Source organism: Balaenoptera physalus (genome assembly GCF_965194825.1).
Source record: "Balaenoptera physalus genome assembly, chromosome: 15".
NCBI lineage: Eukaryota > Metazoa > Chordata > Mammalia > Artiodactyla > Balaenopteridae > Balaenoptera > Balaenoptera physalus.
In genome coordinates, this window is record NC_138894.1 from 86,345,735 (window position 1) to 86,364,568 (window position 18,834).

Genomic DNA, 18,834 nt, shown 5'->3' on the forward strand with positions numbered 1-18,834 from the left:
TCCAGTAAATACATGCAAATCTGGGTTTTCATTTGGCAATAACAGGTGGCTTACTGAGGAATCGTATGGTACTCCGGATGGGTAATGAGGCTGGAAAGCTCTCTACCAGAGCCTTCAGCTTTTCACACCATGGAGCCAGAGATGAAAGGGAAGAGTTCAGGCCAAGCAGCCTATGGTGGCCCTGAAAACCACCCAAGCAACACAGCCTTATGGTGCCCTCTTCCCTCTTGGTCAGAGCAGGTCCTGGTACCACTAAGAAATTGAAAGCTCTGAAAATCCCTCTATTATTCAGAGCAAACAACCCCCAGGGCACAAGACTGAAGGACCCTGGAGGTGACTATATAAAATGGAGCGTCAGGTTTGAGATTCCATGTCATCCTGTAGGGAAGGACCGCATATAGCAGAGCCCTGGCAATGCCACCCAGGTGACAGCTGTAGCAATGGTCATGTGCGGCAGCGCATCCTATAGGCATTTTTATAGAAGATGACAGCTTTCCTACTGCACAGCCCATATCCCACGGGAGGCAAGGAGCAGCTGGTCGACCGCAGAAGGACTTTGATGTCAATATCAATTCTTTAGACCATGAACAGTCAGTTCACAAAACGGGAAGCAAAGAGCCAATAAGTGCATGGAAAATGTTCAATCTATCTCAAACTCAAGGAAATGCAATTTAAAGCAGCAATGGGTTAACAATTTGTATTTATTAAAATAGCAAAAAAAGTATGATGATACTCAATGCCAGAATGGAATGAGCTGTATCATTCATTTATGAAGGAGAAGAAGTGAGATCACTCTCTCTGGCAACAGAAGAAATTTGACAATATATACCAAAACCCTTCAAAAATGGAAAGCTTTGTCTCACCTCTAGCAAGCTATCTTATAGAAATAATTCAAATGTGTTTTGTATAGAAAGGGGGTACGCGTAGAGCTACCTAAAACAGAACAAAATAGGAAACAACATAAATATCCAACAAAATGGGAAAAAATAAATAAATAATGGTATCTTCAGAAAATGAAATATAAAGCCATTAAAAATTACATTTTGAGGCAATTTATTAAATGAGAAAATATTTATGTTAAAAGAGAAAGTGAAAAGAATAGCATAAAACTACATCTCCCATTTGACGTTAACTGTGTAAATATGGATTTTTAAAAGACTGGAAATAAACACACTAAAACAATAGCAGTGACAGTATGCGGGTGGGATTACAGATTAGATGAAAATTTTTTCTTTTCTATAATTTCCAAATTTTCTTCAGAAACTATAGGTTATTGCTCTACTTTGCAAAATATTTGTAGTCATTTAACTTGTTTTAAAATATATACATGTATGTTAATATGTTTAAGTACTCTGACAGGACTCTGTTATAAGCCAAAAGAATATTTATGTAGGTAAAAGAGAAGACAGTGATGACTCCTTCAAATTTGCACTCAATATACCACACTTCTTTGTATTAAATTGTTGATTGGCATCACCATCTTTCTAAATGTTGCTGAATCAGGGTCAACCAAAATATTGCTTATTTTTCAAAGCCCACATTAGGTTTCACCTCTTACTGGAAGACTACATGAAAACTCAGTCCAAAGAACCTGCATCCTCCTTGTAAACCTTTTGGATGTGACATACCATACAACTCAATGATGCCTTGTCATTTTTGTCTCCATTCTGTGTGTATGTGTGCATACTTCCTCCCTTTGCTAGATTTTGAACTCCTGGGAGCAGATGTATCAGTTAGCTATAACTGCATAACAAACCACTCTAAAACTTAGTGACTCAGAATCACAAATCTATGATTTGCCTGGGAGGCTGGAATTGGTTGTTCTTGGCTGAGTTCACTCATGTATCTATGGTTAGCTGCCAGGTTGACTAACTGGTCTAGAGAGGTCTCAGTTGTCACACCTGGTCTCAGCTCCATGTCATCTCTTACCCTCCCACAGGTTAACCTGGGCTTTTGCTCATGGAGGAGGCAAGATTCAAAGATAGCACGTGGCAGTACACAGGGCCTTTTGAGGCCTGGGCTCAGAATTGGCATACTATCACTTCTGCTATATTTTATTGGCCAAAGCAAATCACCAGGCAAGCCTAGATTCAAGAGATGGGGAAACAGACCCCATTTCTTAATGAGAAGAGCTAAAAAGTGAAATTACATGGATATAGGAAGGAAATAATTGGGGCCATTGTTGCCATGGAGATTCCATTTTTTTCAGTTCTATATTGTGCCTAGTGACTTGTCTCGTGTGTAACATGTGCACCAACCATTTTGCTGATTGCTAACAGTTCCAGCCCCACTTTTTTTACTCTGTTCTGAATCGCAGGAGGCTGGAAGCCTGGAAACTATATGCAAGCCCAGATTCTCTTGCCAGATGGCTTCAGATTTAGTTCTGCCAATGGGAGGCACTGCCAGGAGATTGAAAGCCAGGAAGAAGAGAGAAACCACTTTGGTTTTGCTACTTTTGCTTCCAGCGGCAGCAAGAGAAGCAGCAGGCAATATGGGGTACAGGGTCTCTGCTCAGGAAACACAGCTCCATTGGTCATTACAGGTGGTAGGGGATGTGCCAGCAGCGCAACACTCATGGGACCTGCCTTTGGGAGTGGTAGCAGCATGTCCACTGTCTCGGTGGCATGGAACCTGAGGGTTCTGACCTGGAAGAACAGAAGAGAAGGAGATGGTGGCCTCTCAAGATCCTGTGGTCCCAATGTCTCCTGGCTTCCAGGAAAGCAGCACTTCTGCATCAGTGGCAGCGGTCACTCCGGCAGCTCAGTGACACAAATAGTCATGGGCTCCGGGCAGCTAACTCTCAAAATCGGCAACCCAAGTTTGGTTATCTGGATCTAGTAGCCAGTGACTAGTAACTGCATAGGGATAAAACAGTTATTTCAGTTATTACCTGCAGTTGTCTGTGATGAAGTGCTCGGAGATGAAGCTATTGGTGGTGCTGGAAATGATTATGACATTTTGCAACATATGTATATCAAGTCATGATGCTGTATACCTTAAACTTACACTGTGCCGTATGTCAGTTATATCACAATAAAACTGAAAAACAATTTTTAATAAATAAATAATGTTGTAGTCAGTGGAAGGAAGGAAAGAAGGAAGGGAAGGAGGGAGGGAAGGGGGGAAGGAGAGAAGGGAGGAGGGAAGGAAAGAAGGAAGGAAGGAGGGAAGGAAAGAAGGAAGGAGGGAAGGAAGGAAAGAAGGAAGGAGGGAAGGAAGGGAAGGAAAGAAGGGGGGGAAGGAAGGAAGGAGGGAAGGGAGGAGGGAAGGAAGGAAGGAGGGAGGGAAGGAAGGAAGGAGAGAAGGAAGGAGGGGGGGAAGCAAGGAAGGAGGGAAGGAGGGAAGGAAGGAAGGTAGGAAGGAAGGTAGGAAAGAAGGAAAGAGGGAGGGAAGGGGAAGAAGAATGATTAGGGAAAGTTGGATGGGTGGAGAGATGCTGTTTCTGACTCTACTGGAGAGTTTACATGATAATGACAAGATCATACTTAAATACTTAGCTTAAGACACAACCTGAAAACCAGAAAACTTCTATGTCAGCCCTAAAAGAATCTCCAATTTCTTACATCCTCAGGGTGAATACAGATGAAAGTCAGAACCAAAATTTAATCCTACAAATTTCAGAATAACAATATAAATTGAATTCACAGCCTTGCCAGGTATATGACATGGACTGGGAACAAGTGGAATTCTGAACATTAGAACAAGTAAATTTAGATGGCATTAGATAAATGTGAGAATCTATATCCAGCAAATACTCTTGGGACTTTTTTTTTTTTTTTTTTTTTTGGTATAAGCACCCTGTCCTTCCATCTGTGAGCAAACCCTGTAATGCAAAATGACTATCCCGAGATAATACATAAAATAATTTTAAACTGATAGAATCTTCACAAGAAAAGACTCAAAGAAATTGTAGAGAAAGCAGACTGGACCTTAAAAAAGTCATCCCATCTAACCTCCTTAGTTACAGTTATGTAAACTGAGTCCCGGGGAAGCTACGATCAGAAGCCTAATCCCTTCCCATCGTGCTCTCCAAATGAAAGGGAAACTGAATGTTTGCAGACTCAAGCTGAAGTCACTGTACTGGGTCCCCTCAAGGCAGGTTCTCTGATGTTCATTTCTCAGGGACTCCTCCCTACAAAATATTCCATAGGAATGTGACGTTAGCTTGTCAAAAGGCATTAGTAACTGCTGCAGTTTATTAACATATATTCCAGTGTGGCTTTCTAAAGATTATTCAAAGGTTATAAATTCTGATATAAAGAATTCCCTGGTGGTCCAGCGGTTAGGACTCCAAGCTTCCACTGCAGAGGGCACAGCATCAATCCCTGGTTGGGGAACTAAGATCCCGCAAGCCTTGTGTATATGCCCTTAGAAGGTGGGCAAGCACTCTCTGTGGAGAATTACATCATTCAACTTGAACTTTCACAGGGAAGGTTGGCCTTGACCATGCAGATGTTTCAGGAACTGAGTAGCTGTTACTTGGATGAAAGCATATGTTTTCTCAACTATCTCCCTGGCACACCATCCTCCACAGGATGCTAAAGCTTCACTTCTTTTTTGATTTTCTCAGACTCAGTATATTTTCCATGGCAATATGAGGTAGTAATTTTAGCCACTGCTGAACTTGACATCCCTCACTTACCAACAACCTTCCTGTACCAAGGGGCTGCTGGCGTTTCATGCCTCCATATCAGAAGCCTGGAGGTTGGTATAGCACACTTTGCATGCATGATGTGTTGTATAATGGTTTCCAGATATGCACTATTTCAGTATGAAGAAAATTTTTGGTCAGTCATAAAAGCCTGTAGTTCTAGCCCGAGTCCCAGAGCCCCGATGTAATTTTGCCTTATCCTTCGGAAAGTTAACGCCCAATGGAACCTCATTTACACTAGACTATAAATGACTTACTTGAAATATTAGGTCTGTATTAGGTCTGGGAGGAAGCTTAGAGATGAAGTATCACCGCAACCATGAAATGTACCTACTTGCCACTAAACGGGGCTAGGTGCTATCCCCTGGGCTTCTAAGGATATTTTACAGCATCAGTCACGAAAGTAGCCTTCCGGGTAAGGAAATATTAGCTTTATGGTCAAAGGATCTATATTCAGATCTGGTTTAGACCATTTACTAACTCTGTGGCCACGATCTACTTATAGAACCTCAGTTTCCTTGGAGGGATGGCAACACCTGCCTTGAAGGGTTGTTGTGAGGATGAAATAGTGTAGATAAGGTCTTACTGAAGAGGCTGGCACATAACAGCTACACAAATGGTCCTAAGTATTATTTAATTTTTGCAAAGACATCAGTATCACTTCCCTTCTACAAGGGTTATTCCAATGATCTCTTAACTCCGTGTCTAAAGCCTCCTTCCCCAAAACATTCTCCACGCGGGCTCCAGAGCAAGCTTTCTCAAACGTCAGTCTGACCAACTCCTTCAGTCAATGGCTCTCAAAGGTCAGCAGGGTGAAATCCAAACAACTTAGCCTGCAGACAAGTTTAGTAATATTACCCCTGCTATCACACCCCGAATACCCCTAAGTTCCAGCTGGGCAGAATGGCTTGGAGTTCCCCGAATACACCAGCTCTCACATAAAGGTCTCCTCTCACTGCATTCTCACTGCCGCAATCACCCCTACCACCACCAATCCACCTCTATCTGGCTTCCTCCAACTTCCACGTCAAGACAGCTTGCTCAGTGTCCCAACCCCTGGGAAGCATTTCTGGGACCTTCCCGTCTTTCTGTTCTGAAAAGCTTAGCTCAATTCTAAAACCTATGACAATATAGTGCACTTGTTTATTTACCTAAATCTCTCTCCCACTAAGCGTGCATTTCTTGGTACAATTTCTGTCTCCTTCCACAAAGTCTGATGCTTAGTTGGTGCTCAATACTATTAAATACATGCGTGGATGGATGGATGAATGGATGGATGGATGGATGCCTAACTGCAGTTTTGCTGAAAAAGAATTACTTCTTACCCATCCCACCCCCAACCAGACTAGATTTTTTTTCTCAATCCTGCAAATGAAAGGCTACTATTGCTTCTATCAGCCATAGTTTCAGAAATGTAAAAATTAATACAAGGAGCAGCAAATGTTTCATCCTTAAGGTACCACAGGAATAACATTTGTTAATTTGTATTTGCATTTGAAATTGAAACACAAATTGGCACAAGAACTATTACACATCCCGGCTAATTAATGTTCTAAAAATGAATTATGCAAATCAACCTCAACAGGCCTCAGAAGCTCTTTCCATGTATAATGAACGACTCGGAACGTGAACCTTGTTTGGGGGCTGATTCTGATGGGATTGTACAGTGGAAAGAATCCTGGCTTGGGAATCAGACTTAGCTCGTTCTGTCACTCATCGTGAGGTGGCAGTCTCCCTGGATCTCAGTTTCTTCATCTGTTCATTGGGAATGAGGATGCCTACCTGAGGGAACGAAAGAAATGACTATTCCAAGGTTCCTGGCTTCAAGTAGCCTCTAAATAGTAGTTTTCCTGATGCTTTGGCTTGTGATGCTGCACCCTCCTCTCACACCACCTCCTCCCTGCCTCCTTTACAAATGCCAAGTCTTGCCGCAAACATGACTACGCTCCCTGCATCCCTGAAATGGAGGCTACGGCACCGTGTGTGTTTCCATTTCGTGTACAAGGAATCCACTGGACGATGTAACATCTGGCTTGACCACGGAACATTCCTTAGGCCTTGAGAACGGAATGTCAGAACAGCTGGGGGAGGTCACGGTGACTGATTAGGTAGCAAAGCAGCCAGCAGCGAGTTTCTGGGCAGCTGTCTGTGTGGTCTGTGGCCATGCTCTGATAAACTATTATTGTGACCATTCGCGGTCTCCTGATTCGGCTAGGCCTAGACCAGCACCAGTAAAACCATCTGCCGTGTACTATGTTATAGCATGGATTGGGGCCACTTTGCTCAGAAAGGACTTGTGGGCATTAACTAGAGGCCAACTGCAGCCCACTGTGGGCAGTGCCAGTGGTTATGTGACGATTTTCACTAATACACTTATGGGCCTCCAGGAGCCCAGTAAGGAGGGCTGAAGGCTGAAACAAACAGGGCCAAATGTGACCATCAAGGCAAAGCAAGGGCTTTCGATGACTAATCAATGAGCAAGACTCGCTGGTCATTGTAACTCCAAGGTCATCAGTATGTTGATATTTCCTTAATGTTTCAGCTGTACATTTCACAAAGTGAGAGCAGCAGAGTGGGAGAATCCTGATGGCCAGTTCTCTTCTGAAGCCATTACTGCCACACCTGGTGACCAGCCTGACCCGGACAAGCAGAGCCCCCAGGAGAGGGTGGCACCCACAGCAAGACCAGGTTAACAGCTCCTCTGGCCAGCACTCCTCTTCTAAGCTACAGGAATTTCCTAATCCCCAAGTGAGGAAGAAAGACAATTAAAATGAATATCACATACCCAGGACGTGCTGCAGGTAGCTGGGTCTTCATAGGGACCCCCTACACAGACAGGTGCCAGCATCTTCCTCTTGCAAGTGAAGATGATTGATTCCTTTCCATTCATGCCTCTGATTGAAAAGTTCAAGTTAAAGGACCACATTCAGGTATTATTTAAATAACAGTAACAGAACCAAGATAAAACCACGTGCTCTTGATCTTGGTACTAGGGAAGCTCCCCTCTAACAGAAAGAGCTGACCTCCCTCTCACTCACGCAAGTTCTATATCTCAGACACACAAAGAATAGAAAAGCCTTGGGATTTGCTGTACTATAGAGTACAAACTAGCTCTGAATTGAAGTACTTAAAGCAGAGATTGTTAGAGAAAATTAGAAAATTTTCTAAATTTGTCTCTAAAATACTTATGGTCAGTGCCATGTCCTTTCACACTTAAATTTAGATGCAGTATAATGAAGCGACAAGAACATTGGCTTCAAAGCCAGACATCCCAGCTTCAATGCCAGGTCCACCATTCCATGCTTGTGTGACCTTGGAAGAGTCCTTTTATCAGTTGTTAAGAGTCTGTTTCCTCAGCTACAAAATGAGGTTTATACCTACAGCAGAGGGCTGTGCATTGATCAGAAAGGCATCCAGAGTAGCTGCTAAAGTAAAATATCTGGAGGCAACTTGCCAGGGTTTGGATCCTGACTCCAGCACTCTCCAGCTGGGCAGCTTAGGCAAGTCATTTCGCAGTGTCAGTGTCCTCCACGGCAAAATAGAGTGATAACCGTACCGCCTTCTAGGATCAGGGAGAGTATTAAGTGAATCTGCCGTGGTCTGAATGCCTATGTCCCCCCAACATTTATATGTTGAAATCCTAACCCCCAAAGTTGATGGTATTAGTAGTTGGGGCCTTTGGGAGGTGCTTAAGTCAATGAGGGTGGATGGAGCCCTCACGAAGGGGATTAGTGCCCTTATAAAAGAGACCCCCACAGAGTGCCCTTGTCCCTTTCGCCATGTGAGGGTACAGCCAGAAGTCAGCAGTCTGCGACCTGGAAGAGGGCCCTCACCCGACCATGCTGTCACCCTGATCGACCTTCAGCCTCCAGAACTGAGCAATTCATTTCTGCTGTTTATAAGCCACTCACTTTGTGGCAGTTTGTTATAGCAGTCCAAATGGGCTAAGACAGGGCTAATACATAAACACAGTGCCTGGCACATGGGAGGCTCACATAAGTTGGCTGTTGGGATTACTGATTTCTTCAATCACTCATAAGTGCTTCCTCCGTGCTGGGTTCTGCCCGAGGCACTGTAACACAGAGGTGAATAGAACACCATCCCCAAGAGGCTCACTGGACAAGAGAGTACAAACACACAAGTAATTGGAGCAGTGTGACGGCTTCCAGAAGAGAGCCTGACCCAGCCTAGAGAATTCCAGAAAAGGCGACACTTGAGGTGAGCCTTGAAGGATAGCAAAAAATGTCCAGAGCAGTGAAAGTACATTCCAGGGAGCAGGACCTCAAGGTGCAAAGACACAAAGGTGAGAAACAGGGCACAGAGGGTCTGCAGAGAGCATAGCGTGTCGAGGGGACACAGAGCGAGCAAGCGTGCTGGAGGGGGAGACATGTGGCCCGGCTCAAAGAAGGCTTCGTCGCAAGTGACTGCGAGCTAAGAGACTTTGGTTTTAAAACCTCTCCTGAGTATCAGCTCCGAGAATTTAGATTAATTTCCCAATTTGTAAAATTAGAGTATTACAAGCAATGATCCCTGAGATCCCTCTGAGCTCTGAAGCAATTTAATTCTCATCAGATTGCAACCTCCCTGGAGGCAAGATGTGTGTTCTGTTCCTCTGCCTTCCCTGGTCCACCTCATAGGGGGCCAGGTTTATGCCCAAGAAACGCCTTTTCTGCTTGCGGAATGTTCTAGTCTTTTCTAGCTGGGCAATCTCTCATTTTAGCAATTCCTTCACAAACAGGTTCCAGAAGGCACGTATTTACAAAACTTACCCATCCCTAATCTTTATATGTTTCTTCATTAAGACAAGTCAACAGCGTCTATAGAGATGATGTCAAGGCTTCTAAAATTCAAAACCAAAATGGGACCATCACCTGAACTGTCTCGTTCAAAGGACGCTGAGGTCTGGGCGCCTCTTGGATGAAGACATTCCAGGACTCTCCAGGGTAGACAACCTGGGAACGGGAGAGACCAGCTTCCGGCCCTGGCTTCTGAGCCCGAGCAAATTAGCCGAAGAATGATCTCCATGGCAACAGGAAATTTATTTCTTAAAGAAGGTAGAAATAATGTCTTTGGAAGAAACTCCACGCGACAGATAGAATAGTCTCAGATTACACATAAATATTTTCTATGCCAACAAAATGAAGGGCCAGGCGGCTCCATTATCTGGATAATTTAGGCCTGAACCAGTGATTTGTAAAAGAATAGGAGGCTTTTAAGACCTGAAGAATGGAATGTGGCAGGTACGGCCCAGGCACAGGTGAGAGCATCTCCCTGAAGTTTTCTCTGCTGATGTGAGACCCAGAACAGGACTCGCAGGTCCGGGGTGTGTGCCTCTGCCCGATGCTTCCCAAGACGGACGCAATGAGAGGTGCGTGGAATTGTTAGATGGATGGCCAGGAAGTCGTGGGCGGTGGCAGGTGTGTACTGGAAAGCGCCCCAGGCAGGGAGAAACCAGCATCCTCGGTGATTCAGGGACTGGGCCGATAATAGCAAAGGTGCGCAAACACCCTCTTTTTTGCCCAAACAAAAAGAGAGCCGAGATCCCCAGATCCACCAGCCCGCTTTCTCTCTGACACACCTCCTTTTTCTCCACATTAGCCTTCTTTCTTCTCTACCTCCTTTATTCCATCCCTCCGCAGAAGATGGAAAGCCATTTGGGAAATTGAAACCCATTTCGCGTTGATCAGTTTTTGAGGGGAGACAACAAAGCTTGGGCCAGTGCTGGAGGCAGGCTGCTCAGATTCAAATTCTCCAATCTTTCTGGGCTTCAGTTCCTCATCTGTAAAAAGCGAATGAGTATATATAGGTGACTTCCTATACTGGCATTGGGGCGAGGATCAAATGAGTTAATATTTGTAAACATTGCACGTGGTAAGAGCTATGTACGCACGTGATAAACCCCCAAATCATTTAAAATACTAAAGCCACAGCAAAAATCAGACTAGACTCTCAGACGCAGAGGCACCCTGGTAATTCCTGGGTTGAGATCCCTTTCACTGTGGATCATTAAAGAATTACAGATGATGGGAAATGTCACATGTCATCCTGTCTCCCAGTGACACACATGAGAAACGGATGCCCAGAGATGGAAGGCAGTATGGCATCCCAGGTGGCCTCAAGAGTTTTCTGAAAGAAAACTGTCTTCCAGGCAATTCCAAAGGCATGCAGCCTGCAGGAGGGCCATGAGGGCACCCCAGAAAGCCTGTGTCCCATCTTTCCCTCCTGCTGGGTCTCCCCACACTTCTGCCCAGGGCTGTAGCATGTTAATATGTTCTTCCTGAAAAAACAGAATAAAAGGCTTCCCTGGTCATCTGCGCTTTGGGCGCTGCATAGGCTGGCTCAGCCCCACTGGAGTCTCCAATGCAGAGAACTATAAAAGCTCAGGGAAATCCCACAGGAACTAAGTCATTGTGTGTGTAACACAGCTTGTCCCAAATTTATCTGAACCCAGAGTCCCTTCGAGTCAAGCATCTTGTGAGACTAATGTCCCCCCAACACACAACACTGAGGACGACCTACTTCCCACAGTCAGTGATTAGCAAACACTGACCCCTGGGAGGCAGGAGGTGAAGGACCAAGTCATGGAGCATGGAGCTCCCCGCATTTCCTGGTTCAGGCCCGGGCCCAGCAAGGGCTCTGGAAATGTTTGCTTGACATCTTGCCTCCTTTTGGCTTGTGTTTGTTTGTTTATTTACCTGTTCGGTGGTTACTTAATGAATGAAGGTATTCCTCCTGCCAAGATAGGGATCCCAATGGCCCAACTACTTTCAGGACCGCAGCATACAAATTACATCTCTAAAGAATTCTTTTCGGTAGTTATATCTGATAAAAAAAAAGTCTGAGACCACCTAGTTGTGGGGATTCCATTCGTCACCCGTTATGGTGTCTCATCAGCTCCAGAACTCGGCAGAATCCAGGGCGGGAGCTTTAGAAGGCAAGTGGGAATCCAGGCTGTGACACTTCTCAGCTTTGTGAATTGGCCAAGTTACCTAACTGCTCTGAGCCAAGTTCTCCATCCTGAAGCCTAATAATATCCAGCGTTTATCGAGCACTTACTGTTTGTCAATAACTGTGTTCACAGCTCTACGCATATTATCTCATTTAATTCTCACCATTTGAGAGGAGGAAACAGGGGACAGAGAAGTTATTTGTACCAGAGTAAATAACATGCCCCTAACGCAAATTTAGCTATTGGTCAATAAGTAAATGGCAGTGCTTGGCAGTGCTTGGGCAATTATCCTCGGGGTCCTACTGGTGGTTGTGAGAAGGGAGTTTTATGATGTATTAGCTCACAGTGGGAACCAGCAAATGTCACTTCCTTCTTTCCTCTGGGTTCCTACTACTAGACTGAGTCCAGAGGAAAAATGACTTTATTTCCCCCCACACACACCTTTCCTTGCTTCCCTCCCTATTTTGTTCGTCAAACATTTACTGAAAACATTCTCCATGTTCCAGACCAGATTCCTTATCCGCAGCTAAGCAAATAAAACTGAACCAGACAGGGCTGTCCCTGCCCTCAGGCTGCGAGCAGTCTTGTCTTGGTTTTGCAATGTTAGCTAATTCCACGGGAACATACACACAAAAAGATCCTAGATCTCACATTTCCATTTTGTTTTGCTGTCATTTGAAGAAGAGAGGGAGAGATCATTCACTTCTTGAGCACCTCCATGGGCGCAGCGTTCTCCTTTGTCTCATTCAATCAATGCGGCCACCCTCAGAAGGGTATCACTGTGTCTACTTTTACGGAAAAGCAAATCTGGCACCTGGGCGGCTCAGGGACTCATCCCCAAGGCACTGCAACAAGCCGACTCTAAACCCCCCCGCCTGCTTTTTTCTGTGGACCTGGGCTTCCTCTCCATGTCCATTTCTCTGGGCTGAATTTGCAGACGATGACCTGAAGATTTCTGCGAATTTTTTTCTCCTTTTTGGAGGGTTAGGAGGGGATATTTAGTTAGTCATTATTTCCACTAGTCAGTCCCCATCTCACGAATGGTCTCGAGTCCCGCAGTGCAGCTAGGAGGTGGGAGCGACGGGATCCCTGGCATCGCCTTGCGACCCCCTCACCCCTGGTGCTGGTTGGCCGGCTGCCAGGTTTACTGCGGCTCACACAGCTGTTTCCAGCCAAGGTGAGGGCTTCCTCTTAATGGTGTCATTTACAAGTCAATAAAGCGGGATGGAGCGCCGTTTCCGCCCGCGGGTCCCACCTCGCTGGCCTCTGTGGTCTCACCCTACAGTCGGGGGCAAAGGGGGCCGGCTCGGGGCCTCATTCCTGACCTAACTGCCCTGTTCTCTCACCAGCCCCGGAGCAGCCCGGCCATAAAGCCCCTTCCCCTCCGAGGGCAGAGTTCAAAGCTTAGGCTCCGCGGGATCCCGTCCTAAACCGGCAGCCCCGCCCCGCTTTATGGCTCCTGCGCCCCCATCCATCGCTCAGCACGAGAGCCAAGCCCTGGGGTCTTATCTCCCGGCCGAGATAAAGGCCAGGCTCTGGGAAGCCGCCCACCCGAAGGTGCCTTGGCCCAGGGCTCTCACTGCTCCCCGGGGTGAGTTTAATGAGTTTGAGGAAAGATGGCCTTTTTCAAACCGACAGGGAAGGCACTCCCTCTGGGTGCTGGGTTTTTCTCTATCTGACCTTCCAAGGGCAACACTTCTAACGGGAGGGCAGACGGGACAGCTCTGGACTCCCAGGGGCTCCTGGCATCCCTCAGTGCCCCCAGGTCAAGGTGATAATGAGGTGAGAGAAGATGGTGGCTTAATGGGCCAGCGCCTGTGGGGAAGCGAAGGAGGGAGGCTCGTGCCCAGGTCCTGGAAGCTGCAGCCCCGCAGGAAAGGGGAGCCAGCCGGGGTCACAAAGCCCCCTGAGAACCGCTCAGACAGGCACTTACCCGTTTGTTCAAGACACATAAGTAGAGAACCTTCTGTGCGCAGGCCTGTGCAGGACGCTGTGGGTTCAGCTCGAAGGAGGACCTCTCACCCGCTGGGGTCCAGGCATGCGTGCCAGAAGAGGGAAGGCGAGTCCCGAAGAACAAATAGGAGTCTGCTGGGCAGAGAAAGGGAGCGAATACGTTTTTTTTTTAATTGGAGTAGAGCTGATTTACAGTGTTGTGTTATTTTCTGTACGACAAAGTGAATCAGTTATAATATACATATACCCACTTTTTTAGATTCTTTTCCCATATAGGTCATTACAGAGCACTGAGTAGAGTTCCCTGTGCTATACAGCAGGTCCGTATTAGTTATCTATTTTATATATAGTACTGTGTATATGTCAGTCCCAATCTCTCAATCTAGGACCCCCCTCACATTTTCCCCCTGTTAACCGTAAGAATTGTCATACTGAGGGAAGTCAGACAGACAAAGACAAATATCATATGCTATCGCTTACATGTGGAGCGAATACATGTATAAAAGGGAAGAGCACATACAAAAGACAAGGTGCATTCAGATGGTGCCAGCCGTGCCGGTGAGAAAGCGGAGGCCCAGGGCAGGGCCAGGGCATGGGCTCTCCTGACAGCCTCACACTCAGAGAGGAAAGGGGCGTTGGCTCTTCCATCGCTGCCTCCTGGCCTGTGCTTAAACCAGAGACATTACACACACAGCTCTTTCCCATCTGGTGGTCCCAAGAAGCCAAGCGGGAAGGGCCTGAGTCACGCATCCCCTCACCCACACAGTTCAGGCAGGAGCAGCCTGTATTCACCAACACCAACCCAGGTACTAAAGTGGCCAAGAGGAAGCATCACGGACCCAGGGAGGTAAGAGTCTAGGGGACGGGTCACCTTGCCACTCGCCAGGACACAAATATCTAAGGGTCAAGACATCCTAACCCTGACTCTGCCCACAGCTTGGTGGAGATAATCCTGCTCTCAGAGAGTGCGCAGTGATGGTAAGAGTGGGATTCCCACTTCTCAGGAGGTAAACTGAGGCCCAGAGATGTTACAATGACAACAGCTAATATCAGGCCACCACTAGCCTATCCGGTGAAGTGGAAAAGGAGCCCCTGCAGGGCGGATGCAGCCTGTGGGAACTGGGCTTCCGTGCCTTTGTGCAAAGGAGAAGGCGCCCTTCTCTCTGGGCAGATGCAAAGGTGCACCAGGGCGCACAAATTGCCAAGGAAAGCACACATTGGACTGCAGCCTCCTTGGTCGGGCATCCTTGGGCACCTTGAACTAATAAGAGAAGTAGAGAGACCAGCGGAGGCTGCAGTCAGGCAGAGGTGTAATTCAGTCCCGTTTCATGACACAACTTGCTGGCATTGCAGCTGCGGATAACTCGCCATCCCTTTATCTGTAGACTAAGGCTGATAATACCTACGCACCCGGGCTCGGTAAAGATTTCAGAGGTGACAGCAGTTCTTATTATTCCAGGGCCTCCAGAACAGAAGCTGAAGGATCTGCAGAGCCCTGGATGTTTTCCTTCCTTCTTCACTTAGAGACAAGTCTTAGTTATTTGTTTCCTGCCTCTGTATAATTACAGTGCAAGGGCCTCATTCTCCAGACCTGTTTTAGTGAAGGAGGAAGGAAGTCACAGGCCTTTTCGCCATAACTCCCCGCTCAGAGACGCCAGCTGGGAATTTGACTAATCTGTGATTGCCGCCAGTAACCCCTGTGTGTTCCAGATCAAGGTCCTGCACGGGCCATTCGGGACCACTCCTGGCCATCAATCAGCCACTGTTCTCAGGCCTGACCTCCAGGATACCCATCCTCTCCCAAGGCCCGATGCGTTTATGGTTGGGGAAGGGAGGAAAGTCCCTCCACACACACTGCAGAGCACCAGGGCCACACTAGCCACTGGCCGCTCCCACCAGAAACCGGACTGTGAAAACATCCATTGTGCATGTCCCTCCTGGAGGGCCTGGGCAAGGGTGCACCCAGAAGCACTTGCAAACAATCTCAGCAGAGCTGGGTGTAACCAGATGAGGATGCTTCTTCAGGGCCTAGTGTGGAGGCCCAGCGAGGACCACTGGCTTTCTCCAGAGATGTCCTGGAAGAGAGTCGCTTCCACTGAGTTGAGGAAACTAGACAGAACTCCGAAACTGGCTCTGTTTTATGCCCTCAATCAAGTTCCTTCTTACTTGACAGAAAACTCTTCTCTAAAACATGAGAGTAAGAATATGTAACCTCCAAGGGACCTTCCAGAGCTGACAGAACTTACTGTAAGTTAATTAAGTTACCCATAGCTAAATAATTTCAAAGGCAGAATTGTGGAAGCTCTTTTGAATTTTTTTATAGCAAACGAATAAACAAAAACCCTGTGATATGAAATGTAAGTGTTGTAACACATTGGATATGATATTGGGCAGGGTCTCCAAGAATAAGGGTATAAGGTCCTTCAGAAGTCTTTCAAGAGTCCAAATCTTCGTCTGATCGGTCCTGATGTTTTTACCGAGAGCTAGGCACCCCCGTAGAATGCCCAGCAAGTTTCAAGAACTATCAGATATTTGTTCACCCAAGAATTGGGTACCATTCCCAAATGGTGGGCCGGCCAACCCACCCTTTTCTGCAGCTCTTTCTGCCAAGCATTCCTCCAGCTAATAAAACACTGGTCACCCAGCACTGGGTTAATATTTACTCGGTATAAACCGTTCTAGAGTGAAAGGCTGAAGGCCACACTAAACTTAAAACATTAAAAAGCAGGTCTGACCTCCTGGGTCAGTGTTACAGTTTTCTGGGAGAGGATTTTGATCACAAGTGGTGTTACCTGGAGGAGAGGCCAGACCTCCAGGATGGAAGACGGCTATTTAGATCCATCTAGATACTCCAGATCCATCAGGTACTGATACTGCAGAAGTGCTTTTTTATTCCCTTGTAGACTTCAGGTTCCACAGGGGAGATGATCTCCACCAGGAAATTGTGAGCAGCCAATGAAATGGGTTCTGCTAAGATTTTAGAAACCTGAGAAACACTGTATGATGTGATGTGGTTATGCATCATTTGGCCAAGGATTTTTTTTTTTTTTTTGCTTTAATGTGATGATAAAGACCCCCAACTGAAATAACTGTTGCCTCACTTAACATTTTAACAGTAGATACTGAGATGTCATTGCAAGCAGTGATATTGTCTAAAGATGGTCACATCAGTGCATCTCCCATCCCACATACTCTTCCTGCCATGGGATGACAACCTTCCTCCATTGAGAGGTGGGGGTCCATGCTTTCCACCACTCAAATCCAGGTGGAACTTTGTAAATGCCTCCAGCAATGGAATCTGGCAGAAATGAAGCCAAGTGGCTTCCAAGGTGAGGTCGCAAGAGATAAGAGTTTCCACCTGACTGTCTCCTGGGACTTGGACCTTTGGCCTCCTGAGCTGCCGTGTAAGCAGCCGGGCTACCCTGCAGTCACATTGCTGGGGGGACCCGGAGGAGACAGAGAGGATGCCCAACGAGCCCCACCTGCTGATGCTCTATACCTCCAAGTGGTAGAATAATAATTTTATTCATTTATTTTATCCTTTTTGCTTATCTGCATTTATAAAATTTCTATAGCAAACATAGATCCCTTTTTTCAAAATAAGTTAGTTTTTTAAAAATTCCACTCATATCCCCACCTTCTCAAAGCATCCCCAGGCCTCGGCTAATACCTACACTGAATTCCAACCGCTGACTCTTTGCACAAGTCAACAAAATAACTGCTTGCCCCAGAATCCCGACAGGCTTAGACTGGTGACCAGACGCCAGAAACCACCACGCACTTCATTCTAGACAAGCGGATCCAATGTACGTGTTTACCGTAGTTAGATCCACCAGCCCGGCTGCCTCAGGCGTGGAGCAAGCTTTCCTAAGGCCTGAGCACCTGTTTTGGTTTTTGTTGTTGTCGTTGTTATTGCTTTTACTACGGCAAGATGAAATTCATTCATCAAATATTGATTAAGCCCTACGTGTGCCAAGCACAGGGCTGGGTGCTAGGGATACATCTGTGAGCTGACGCAAGGTTTCTGTCTTCATGCCGTGAAAAATACAAATGAAGCAAGTGATCTGAATGCGGCATACGTGCTGTGAGAGGGGATGCCCCAGAGGCAGAAACAGAGAGGGTGCACCTGGCCCAGGTGTGGAGACAATAATGGGACAATAAGGAATCCCAACGTCACAAGGTATTGTGAGGTGTGATATAGACTGAATATTTACGTCCTCCCGAATGTCTTATGTTGAAATCCTAACCCCGCAGTGTGATGGTACCAGGAGGTCGGGCCTTTGGGAGGTGATTAAGTCACGAAGGCGGAGCCCTCATGAATGGAATTAGTGCCCTTGAAAAAGAGACCCCAGAGAGGTCCCTTCCTTTTTCCTGCCATGTCGGGACACAGCCAGAAGACAGCTGGCTGGGCCGTCGATGAACAAGGAAGCTGGCTCTCTCCAGACACCACATCTGCCAGGGCCTTGGTCTTTATTGTCTCAGTCTCCAGAACTGAGAAAAATAAATGCTTGTTGTTTAAGTTCCCCAGGTCTATGACATTTTTATTACGGCAGCCGAGATGGACGAAGAGATCAAATGAGCCCATCCTTGCGAGCACACTTAGCAGAATGGAGTGTAACACGTGGTGGCCCGTCCCCTCCCCCATGGCCTCCGGCTGCCCTGTACACCCGCCGTGATTCTGATCGGGCGTGAGGCTTCTGTTTTCCACATTGGTGAGCACAGAAAACCTCGAACCGTGACCCCAACATCGGTCTTTGTTTGCATAGTCTCTTGTACTCCTGTGTACTGTTCACTAAAAGCCAGGGCAGAGAGAGCCTTTCTTGCTCCGAGGCCAGTGGCCGTGGTCCACTATGCTCCTGGGGACACATCCCTGCTGCCAGCCCGGCCTGACCGTGCTGCCGGCCAGGTGGGGCTTGTGAGACCAGTGCCCTTAATTTGTTCTGACGTCCAGCCAGGGGGAGCACCAGTCCCCCAGGGAGCAGGGAGAGTTTGTCACGTCCCCCATCATGCACTGGAACCGAGGGCCAGCGCTCTGCCCTTTTCCCGCAGCCGCTGCCCTGGGTGGGTCGCTCAGGATCCTGGCCCCAGCCTCCCAGCCCATAAGAGCCCCCCCCACGCCACAGCACATCTTCACCAGGGGGCTCTTTGTAACAGGAAAGTCCTGTCATCCCCCCTGGGTGTCCTGCCATGCCTCCCTTAGGGTCTCTGGACAAGAAAGCCGGAACTGGCTAGCCAGGCCCGCTATCTCCTGCTTCTCACCAGCTGCCTCCCTCCCCGGCCA